This window comes from Dipodomys ordii, unplaced genomic scaffold (genome assembly GCF_000151885.1).
Source record: "Dipodomys ordii isolate 6190 unplaced genomic scaffold, Dord_2.0 Scaffold2, whole genome shotgun sequence".
Classification (NCBI taxonomy): domain Eukaryota; kingdom Metazoa; phylum Chordata; class Mammalia; order Rodentia; family Heteromyidae; genus Dipodomys; species Dipodomys ordii.
The window spans coordinates 22807442-22818236 of record NW_012267218.1 but is presented as its reverse complement, the minus strand read 5'-3'; positions in this window follow the sequence as shown (position 1 = coordinate 22818236).

The window sequence follows — 10795 nt, the reverse complement described above, 5'->3', positions numbered from 1 at the left end:
ACTATGTAACTTGTGGGTATGCATGGTGGGGGGGATTGGAACACAGCAAGGGAAGGGATGACATTGTCCAAAACGAAATGTACTCATTACCTGACCCATGTAACTGCCGGGAGGCAGCGGCGGGGGCTGGCCCGGGCCGGCCCCGTCTGCCGTCGCCCTCCGTCCCGTCCTCGGAGGCCAAAGGATCACTTCACCCCATTTCATAGCCGAAGACGTGGAACGTGGAGCCGCCAGCCCAGCCTCGGTCTGCTGGACTCCTTACACGTGCGTACACGTGCGCTCTTGGGCCGCGCGCGCGCGTGTATGCGTGTGTGTGTGCGCGTGTGTGCGTGTCCGTGTCCGTCCCAGACACTGACAGAGACAACTTCCAAGCTACGTGACTCCAACTCCATCCAGATCTCTCTTGGCCCCGCAGGCAGGCTGCCAGTCAGCCTCGGTGTGGGAGGGTCCACAGGAAACACCTCGGGGTACCTGGCTGGGGGTCCAGCACCACCTCCTCTGCAGGAAGCAGCCCTCCCTGCCAGCTCAGGCGGGGCCAGCCCGCAGCGGGTGGAGAGTGGGCTAGCCTGGCATCTCCTCTCAGTCTGAACTGACGAAATATCCCAGGGCAGCCAGAGTGTGGATGGGGTGTGTGTGTGTGTGTGTGTGTGTGTGTGTGTGTGTGTGCACGCGCGCGCAGGTGCATGGTTATTTGTATGTGACTAGAGATTCCTGGGGGGAGAGGGGTGGCTGCGTGTGCACAATTCTCTATATGCCCATGTGATGGTGTGTCCACTGTCTCTGGGGATGTTTAGAAGTGTATTTGAGCCCGCTTTGGTGAAATGGTGAATCTATGTGCCTGCCTCTGTGTGTGTGTGTGTGTGTGTGTGTGTGTATCCTGTGACTTGGACAGGCTTGTGTACCATGTAATATGCATCCCCTTCCTTGGTCTTCAGTTGTTCTTTACCTTCACCTCCCTGATGACCCTCTGTGTCCAACATTCTGGATGCAAAAAGAAAACCTGGCAGGGTTCAGAGTCACTGGGTCTGGGGCTGGTGAGTAGCTGTGGGGGAGGAGATGGGCCTGGAAGGTGGCCCTATAGCTCACATTCCAGCAAGAGGCAGGGAGGCCAGAGCAGTCCTGGCTCTCACCCCGATGACCTCTGCATCCGCTGTGGGCAGCCCACCCAGGAGGGGCTGCCAGAGATACTGCCTGCCTACATCTCCCTGTCCTGTCCTGATCCTGTCCCAGGGGCTAGGGGCCAGTCTCAGACCAGCTAAGTGTAGGCTGCAAAGAACATTCTGACAAGCTCTGACAACATGTTGGGGATTGTAGGGTGTAGAGAGTCCTTCCTGGTTCCAGAATCATGGTAGAGGGGTGGTATGGGGAGATGAGGATGGGTAGGTGTGTCTATGGGTGTCCAAAGCACCTATGGATAATTGTGCCATCTATTCATTGTGTGAGTATAAGTGTGTATTGTGCACAAGTGTGCATACATAACTATATTGCACATCCTTATCTAGATATTTTGGACACACATATTGGGGATATTTGCTATACGTGTTTGTAAAGGGATGTGAAAAATGTGTATGGATTAATTCGTGTGCTTTTTTGGGGGGGTCTAACACATATTACTTTAGTTCTACTGTAATTACTAATTATTTTAGGCCCTACCTTAGGCACTGGGCATGTGATACTAATGTCCCAATGACATTTCTGTCTGAGCAGATGCCTGGGGATGCGAAAACATCTTCATTCTGGAGTGAGGGTCTGTGATTCCTATAGTGCATCTCACTAGACCTTAGACCCACGCCCTTCTAAACCTGGCTTCCTGGGTCAGGAGATGAATTTACTAAAATCACCAAGGTGACAGAAACCACAAAGGTTCCCAAATTACTACCGCTCAAGAGTTCCTGTCTACTTCCAGTCCAGGGCAGGTGTATCATAGCTCTGCCTCTGCCTACGTTGGGTCTCCACTGCTGTCCAGCCATATAGCCTCAAGCCACAGCTTTCCATGTCTCGTTGGAGGTGGAAGGAGGAGGATGAGACATGGAAAGCTGTGGCTTGTGGCTATATTCCTGGAAAGCAGGAATAATGACAGCACTTACTCCCTAGGCTACAAGCAATGGGAATTGAGAGGTATGCTTTGTATTTCAACTCATTAGAGTTGAACTCATTAGAGTTGAACTCATTAGAGAAATAAACATGCTACCCTTACAGAGCCAAGTTCTTGACAGCATGGACAGAGACAGGTAGAAAATAAGTTGTTTTTCTTGTCCTTGCTAACGATTTGAACCATGATCCTCAGATCTCAACCTCCTGAGTATCTGAATTGCAGGCGTGAGCCACTAATGCCTGCTCCCATGAGGTAGGTTTTAATTAGTTCTTCTTGTTTGGTGGTTTAGAGGTGCTTGCTCTTGCAAAGCATGTACTCTACCCCAGACTATTAAGAATTCTCATTTGAAGGACAGGAAATAAAGGCCCAGAGGATGTAAGTACTTTGCTAGTAGTCATTTAGCTACTAAGTTAGGAATTGCCATGGGGATTCAGCCTAGATCTTTCTCCAAAGCTCTAACCAGTGAGCATGAGCTCTATCCCCAACCAGACTGCAAGTACCTTAAAGATAGAGATAATGTCTAGAACCTATTCTGGGTCATTCCCTCACCATGCAGAGTGGTTGCTTAACACACTAAATGGTTGGTGTGTGGGAAGGAGAAGCCACACAGGAAGTGATTTTTCCCAGAGACTTGGGCAAATGCATGGCCATGTGTGAAGCTGGGTTGGAGAAATACTGGCAGCCTTGTCTGTGTGCTCTGAGTCAGGTTTTCCACAATCACAGAGCTTCTGTAATAGTCAGTCTGTATCTGAACACCTGCCCTAACCCAATTGCTTGCCTTACAGCTTCCCAATTCAGCTGGGCATGGTGGCACTTGGGAAGCTGAGGCAGGAGGATCAGAAATTCCAGTTCAACAATGGGCTACCTAGCAAGATGCTGTCAAAGCAAAACACAAACAATAACAATAATATCTCCCTACCCTCCCCCAAAAAAGATAAGAAGTGTAAGGGAGGCACAGAGATGGAGAGACAAAGGCTGAACTAATGCAGCAGTGGTTCTCACTAGACACTATGTTGAAAGTGAACTATGTAACTTGTGGGTATGCATGGTGGGGGGGATTGGAACACAGCAAGGGAAGGGATGACATTGTCCAAAACGAAATGTACTCATTACCTGACTCATGTAACTGCAGCCCCTCTGTACACCACCTTTATAATAGCAATTAAAATATTTTTAAGAGGAAAGAAAGAAGTTTCCTGATTCATTTTCCTTTTTTTTCCCCTACCCTCTTCCATGTCTTTACCCTCTGAACTTTTCGCCTCCCTGTAATGATAATGTGACTTTCTGTACCTTTCTCTATAATGAGTATGCAACAAGTTCTGGGGAGGTGTTCTCTAGTGTACCCTGGTTAACCAGCCTCTCCTAATGGTATCTCTGAATCCTGGACCAGAAGCTTGGCCAGAGATTGCTGAGAAGTCCCTCCTGTCCTTCTCAGCCTGCAGAGAGTTCTGAGAGCAGTTTGGGGCCAAAGGCCTTTTCACGTTAGTGACTGGACATGCTGTATTAGCCAACAGCATAGAGATGGCTGGTGGGCCCCCTCAGTCTCTTCCTCCTGTAGACCCAGTCCTGAACCCTTCTCCTTTTGGCCATAGACCTCTTCCAGGCATTATCTAATGGCTTCTTGGTTCAGTGGCTACTGGGGGATACAGTAGAAGCATCTCGGTGTGCACTGGATTGGGCCAGTTCTTAGAGATTCTTCCTGTCCCCACAAAGAAATGTCCCAAATCAACCACTCTTAAATGCCTTCAGATCTTCAGAAAAAAGACCCCTTCCTAGACCACACTGAAAACCTTTCAACTTGGGTGGGCCTCTCTGGGTCAGGGGTCAGTTTAGGAGAACCACCTCTCATTACTGTGTAATCATGTGCTGTGTTGGTCACCACAGTCCTAACAACCCCCAGGGGAAAAGGCTCATGGCTCTGCCCAAGAGACCAGAACTCAGTGGGAGGCCCGGGGTGGTGCTGAATGGGAAAGGAGTCAGGAGATGAGCCTAGGGTGGGAAACAAGATGGTACCCACCAACAGGGCTGAGAACAAGAGAAGCCAGGCGAGGTGCCCACAACCTTGTCCTGGGCCCCTGGGGCGACGTGTTGTCACCAACGGAATGAAACCTGTACTTTGGGAACTTGGCAGCCAGGGCTGGGTTTTTCGTGTTTTCTGTAATTATTTCCCTTTTGTTCTCCCTTAGTATTTAGTAAAGCCCTTTGTGAAAATGCCAGCTGGTCTCAGCTGTGCTGAGAGTGGCATGCCCAGTCCGGGCATGCGTGGCCCAGTGAATGGAGGGCCTAGCTTCTTGGTAACAGCAAAGGACCACCAAGGGCACAGGGAGGCTCTGAAGGCCATCACCAGTCTTCTGGACTCCTTCTAGACTCTTCTAGGCTTTAGCCTCAATAGCTTGAGCTTTTCTAAAATCTGAGGATCAGCATAGCAGGATAACCCCAATCACTTTGAAGGAAGATATTTGGAACCCAGGGGTGTAGGAAGCTCTGGGGCGATCCGGAGGCCGGGCACCAGATGCACTGTATTTGCCCCATGGTAGGGGACAACCTCTGTGTAGCTGGGGGCTGCTGTGGAGGTGCCAGGCTCCCGAGCTGGCTTCCATCCCCCTCCTTTTCCTGCTATCACCACACAGAGCCCCTGCTGAGCTTTGCTTTGCCCGTCTGCTGCTTGCTGGGAGTGGATGGCTCTTTGCACCTGCCAGAGACCTACCACACACATCCTTATTTCCTGTGACTTTGTCCTTCTTCTCAGTGCTCTTTCATCCCCATGATGTCTCTCAGCTGCTCTGGGGTGAGGGGCCCAGAGACCTTCTTCCTTAGAAACAATCGCTCTTTTCTTGGTTGAGTAATTGATACAGGAGGAGGGGGTGGTATTTGTAGCTAATCAGCCGCCGTGTGGAACGGAGCCTTTGGAGAACCTGAGAGCCTGAGAGAGCCCGGGCCGTCCAGCCTCTGGACGACAGCTGGAAGGCTCTGCTTGTCAGTCTCCGGATGGGGACAGCAGGTCACCTCTTTGTCCTCTTCCTCCTGATCCACTGGGTGGCCTGAGGGATGCTGGCGGTTGGTGGCTCTATTCTGTGCCACAGAGGTTCTCTCTGTACTCAACATGTGGAAATCTCTGCTTCATGGTCTGAGGGAGTATCATCATCCCCGTATTCTGGGTCAGAAAATGGAGGTTCAGAGTGGGGAAATAGTTCAAGCAAATTTCCATAGCCAGCAAGCTACAGAAGTGGGGAGGACCAGTAAAGGCTGAGCAAAGAGGCAGTGTTGGGCTGGATGGGAGCCTGCTTCTTACTAGCTGTGTGATATTAGCCGAGTCTTTCCTGCTTTCTTGTTTACTTTTTTCTTCTTTCCCATCTCAGAAGCTGGCTGCGTGGCGTAACCAGAGAAGCAGAAATTGATCACACAGTACTTAATAATGTCAGCTGTTCAGACTGTTTTCTGGAGGAGGACGAGAAAGGCAGCTTATCTGTACAGTCTTCTAGCAGACCCCGACAGGTCACCAACCCAGAAAAGTGAGCCTGCTAGATTATCCCTACCCCTTCAGGGGCTGAAAACAACCTTGAAGGACCCCCCCCAACCCAGCTTCCACAGGACAAGGAGAGCAGAGAGCCCTCACGTCATTTGGTTACTTTCTTTGTGCTAGACACATAAGGAAGCAGATGGCTCCAGTTCGCAGACAATTACTATCAATTAAGAATTTGATCTTGTAGCCAGGTGCCAGTGGCTCACACCTTTCATTCTAGCTATTCAGGAGCCTGAGACCCAGAGGATCAAGGATCAAGGCTAGGGCAGGAAGAAATAGTCACTAGACTCCATCTCAGATTAATCAGCCAAAAGGTGGACTGGAGACGTGGATCCAGTGGTAGAGTACCAGCTGAGCAAGCATGAGTTTAAACCATAATACAACCAAACCAAACAATTTGATCTTGGGTAGATGTGTTGAAGGTTGGTCTGTTCCCTGTCAGGTCACTTCCTGGAGGGTCAGTCTGGGTTAATTGTTGCCAGTACTTCAGAGAGGGAGGCTGGGATTAGCAGAGCCACAGGACCCTTACACCTACACCTACTCTGGTAGACTGAGCAGTTTCCTAAAGCCAAGAGCAGAGTCCCTGGGAAGGGGGAGGGGTACTGGGTCTCTGGTGGGGTCTTCATTACTCAGGCCCAGGATGGGTACCAGGGACACCATAACAGTAATGGCCCATGAGGGCCTCTAGCCCAGAGGGAAAGACCTTGTTTCCTGCACTTACTGAGCCTATAGGCCTTCTGATGCATTGTTGGCTGCAATGGGTGAACAGCTCTGAATCTTCCAAATCACCTATCTTTCAAGTACCTTCATGATGTGAAAGATAGAGGGTTCTGGAGATTCAAAGAAGGTCTACAGAATGGGCAAGATGGGCTCAAGGAAGGCTTTATGTAGCACAGGTGAGGAATGCTGCATGTCCAGCATCTTAGAGGATGCACCCAAGTCCAACAGGAACAGAAGGGTGGGAAAAGTATGTTTGTCGAGAGTAGCAGAACAAGGCATGGGTTGTCTGAGGAACACTGGGGATGCTGGGAAAGCAAGGCATGGGGGCAGGGGCTATGCCCGAAGGTGAAGCTGGGTTAAATTCTAAAGAGCTTGTAGATCATACTGAAAATTCATTCCAAAGGCCCCAGGGAGCTAGCTCAGACCCTTGAGCAAGAGAGTGACATGGTTGAAAATATACTCGGGAGAAATAGCTGGGGGCAGATAGAAGGTCTGACCTCAAGGTAGGAAAACTAGATCTGATGATCACAGAGCTAAGAGTGCCCTGGACAGCGACCGTGGCTGAGGAGGAAAAGTGGATGGGTCCCAATGTCACTATGATTTTTTAAAAAATATTTCTTAATGTTCTTTAGTGCCAGCTACAACCTGATGAGTAAGTGCTGACCAATTCCTACTCTCAGGATGTGTTAGGATTGTGGGTCTATGTGACAGTGTTGAGTTTGACCTCTGGAAAGGTCCTTTAAAAGGAGAAGTGCATCTCATCTTCATTATCTGCCAAGATTTTGTTTTAAGCTGGTACTAAGGCTTGAACTCAGGACCTGGATGTTGTCTCTCATTTTTTGTGCTCAAGGCAAACACTCTACCACTTTGAGCCACAGACCCATTTCCTGCCTTTTTTTTTTTTTTTTGGGGCTTGAACTCTGGGCCTGGGCGCTGTCCCTCAGCTCTTCAGCTCAAGGCGAGCACTCTACCACTTGAGCTACAGCGCCACTTCCGGTTTTCTGGTGGTTTGTTGGAGATTGGAGTCTCACGGTCTCTCCTGCCCGGGCTGGCTTTGAACCGCGATCCTCAGATCTCAGCCTTCTGAGTAGCTAGGATTACAGGCGTGAGCCACCAGCGCCCGGCCCATTTCCTGCCTTTTGCTGGTTAATTGGAGATAAGCGTCTTACCAACTTACTTTCCCAGGCTGGCTTTGAACCACGATCCTCAGATCTCAGCCTTCTGAGTAGCTAGGATTATAGACATGAATCACTGGTACCTGACTTCTGCCAAGATTTTTCTGGAACTCAAATCTGATGGTAGGAGATCTTGTTCTTCCCATCTAGGACTGTCCTGGACTATGACAATGAAATGGAAGAAAGTGGATTCCTGAAAAACCTTGTGAAGTTACCATAGCAGCCCTGGCCTGTCTGCTTCTATCCACAATTATCTGAAAGGGAAATAAACTTCTCTGTTATTTGAGCCACTGTTATTTTGGAGGTTTTTTTAAATGCTGTTTTACATTTTTCTTTCCAAAGGTAAAACAATGCGTTTCACAGTTCTATATGATTTTTGTAGGGGAAAGTCTGGATTCTTCCATGGTTTCTCCTGGGGAGTGAGTCAGACCTCTCTCTTTGAGAAGAGCTAGGGCTCTCCCACCCCTCTCGGCTGGAAGCAAGAGTGAGGGGGCTGCTGTTAAGGATGCAGATGTTACAGTGCAGCCAAGCTGGACCAGCTTCCTCCAGACGCATCCCTCCCTCCCCAGCTCTCATCTTCTCCCAGGGAGCACAGGAAGGAGACTGGGTTGGGGGCAAGAGGTGCAGAGGGGAGCCAGATTAGTTCCTCTTATGGTTGGATTCCCAGGGGTAGAGGAGCCAGAAAGTCTAGCAGAGCCTTCAGCAGGCAGACAACGGACTTCCAGCTGGCCCCTTAGGCCTCAGGCTTTTCTATGAGTCAAAGAACATTTGGCTGCTTCTTCAGAAATCCTCTTGACTTCCAGCTTTCCTCATCTCAAAGAGTGGGGCCTCAAGTCTAGAGCCCCAAAGGCCCTAAAGGAGTCCACTCCAGATGTAATGGGGTAGAAATGGGAGGGCATGGGCAGGCATGGAGGTGGGGTTGGGTATGCAAGCTGATATCTGCAATTGGATTCTAGCTAGCCAGCACGTGACATATGTCAGGAAAGCTCCAGAGAGTCCAGTTCCCTCAAACAATGAGTCTAATGCTGCCGATGACACCCAGGACCTGAGTCACCTCTGAATCTTTTCCCCAGGAACTTTCAGAGTTCCTTATAATCTATGTTCACATAGCACTGTGTCTGGTCCCATCTGTGCTCTTGTGATCCATATGATCCTCAACCCAAGAGGTAAGTTAATATTAGCCATTCTAGCAATGAGAATAATACACAGATAGTCTAAATAACATGCTTCAGATTACTGAGCCAGTCATTAAGAGGTGGAAATTAAGCACTAGTCATATAAATCCAAAGACCAGGTTGGTGACACTAGTGATTGGTGAGAGGCCTAGACTTGAGGTCCCAGATGGTGGAGTCCATCAGATGATCCTAGACCTAGGTTAGACTTTAAGGAGAGACCAGTCTTCAGCATCCTTTCTCTCCACACACCTGCCTCTCCTCCACTTCACTGCTTCTGCCTGCCTGCCTGCCTGCCTTCCTCCTTCCTTCCTTCCTTCCTTCCTTCCTTCCTTCTTTCCTTCCTTTCTCCTTTCCTCCCTCCTTCCCTCTCTTCCTCTCTCTTTCTCTCCCTCTCTCTCCTTCCTTCTTTCCCCTACTTACTTCCTTTTTCTTTCTTTTTCCTTCCTTTCTTTTCTCTTTTCTTTCTTCCTTTCTTTTTCTTCCTTCCTTCTCTCCCTCTTTCTTTCCTTCTTTCTTTTTCTTTCTTTCTCTCTCCCTTTCTTCCTTTCTTCCTTCCTTTCTTTCTTTCTTTCTTTCTCTCTCTCTCTTTCCATCTCTCCCCTATTTCCCTCTCTCCCTCTCTTTCCTCTTTGAGTCAGGATCCCTCTCTGTATAGCCGAGGCTACCTACAGCTCAAAATCCTCCTGCCTCAGCTCCCTGAACCATCGCACTCAATTTAGTTTGTATACATGTGTGTGCACATGCCTGTGTGTGTGTGTGCAGGTATGTACATTTTAATTTAAACATTTCAAATGAAATATTATGTCATTATCTTAAATAGAAAGATAACTTTTATAAGTCAATTAATTTATAGCTGGATATTTCCAGGAACGAGTGAGAGGGAGCCTGCTCTCTTTTCCTTAAAAGGAAACTGCAAGTGTGAGTGAGGTGCAAGAGGCGTCCGAAGTCCTATGGGGGTGCAGAGAGGGCTAGGAAAAGGAGCTTCCTCATTCCATGAGTCAATTGTTATTAAAGGCTATAGTTGAGTTCAGCAAAAATTACCTCCAACGCTGCTATCTGGGTCTGTTTTCCATTGCCATCCCAGAATACTTGAAACTGGGTGATTTATGAAGGAAAGAAGTATGTTTTGGCCCACAGTTCTGCGGGCCAGGAAGTCCAGGAGCACAGGCGTGGGCATCTGCTTGGCTTCTGGTGAGGGCCTCTGGTGGGAAAGCGCAGGAGAAGAGAGTGCCTAGGGAAGAGGCAAAACGAGCAGAGACAGCCCTGCTTGCTCAGAGGAACGAATCCAATACAGACAGTGGGAATTCACTGGCTCTTGTGAGGACTCCTTCAGTCCTGCATTAATCCCTCTGGGGAGAAAGGGATTTGGAGGATCATGGTTTGAGGCTAGTCCAAGCAAAAAGTTAGCAAGATCCCATCTCTACCAAGAAACTGGACATTGTGGCACATCTCCGTCATTACAACTACTTGTGAGACCATTAGCTCAGGCTGGCCTACCACTTGCAATCATCCTGCCTCAGCCTTCCAAGTGCTGGGATTATAGACTTGTACTACCTTGTCCAACTTAATGTGTGTATGTGTGTATTTTAAACATTTTTTGTGCCAGTACTGGGGCTTGAACTCACAGCCTCTCTCTTCCTTATTTGCTCAAGGCTGGTGCTCTATCACTTGATCCACACCTCCACTTCCTAAATATTTAAATTAAAATGTTAAATTAGAAGACAGGATTACATCTCAGGCTGGCTTCAGACAAAAATGCAAGACCCTATCCTTGAATCAACTAAGGCAAAAAAGGGCTAGGGTGTAACTCAAGTGGTAGGGACCCACCTAGCAAATATGAAGACCTCAGTTCAAAGCTCAGTAGTACCAAGGGAAAAAGAAAGCAGGAAAGAAGGAAGGAAGCAGATAAAAGAGAGAAAAGGAAAGAGGGGCTGGGAAGGTGGCTCAGTGGTAGAGTACTTGCCTTGCATGCATGAGGCCCTGGGTTCGATTCCTCAGTACCACATAAGCAAAAAGAAAAAAGCCAGAAGTGGCGCTGTGGCTCAAGTGGTAGAGCACTAGCCTTGAGCTGAAGAGCTGAGGGACAGTGCCCAGGCCCAGAGTTCAG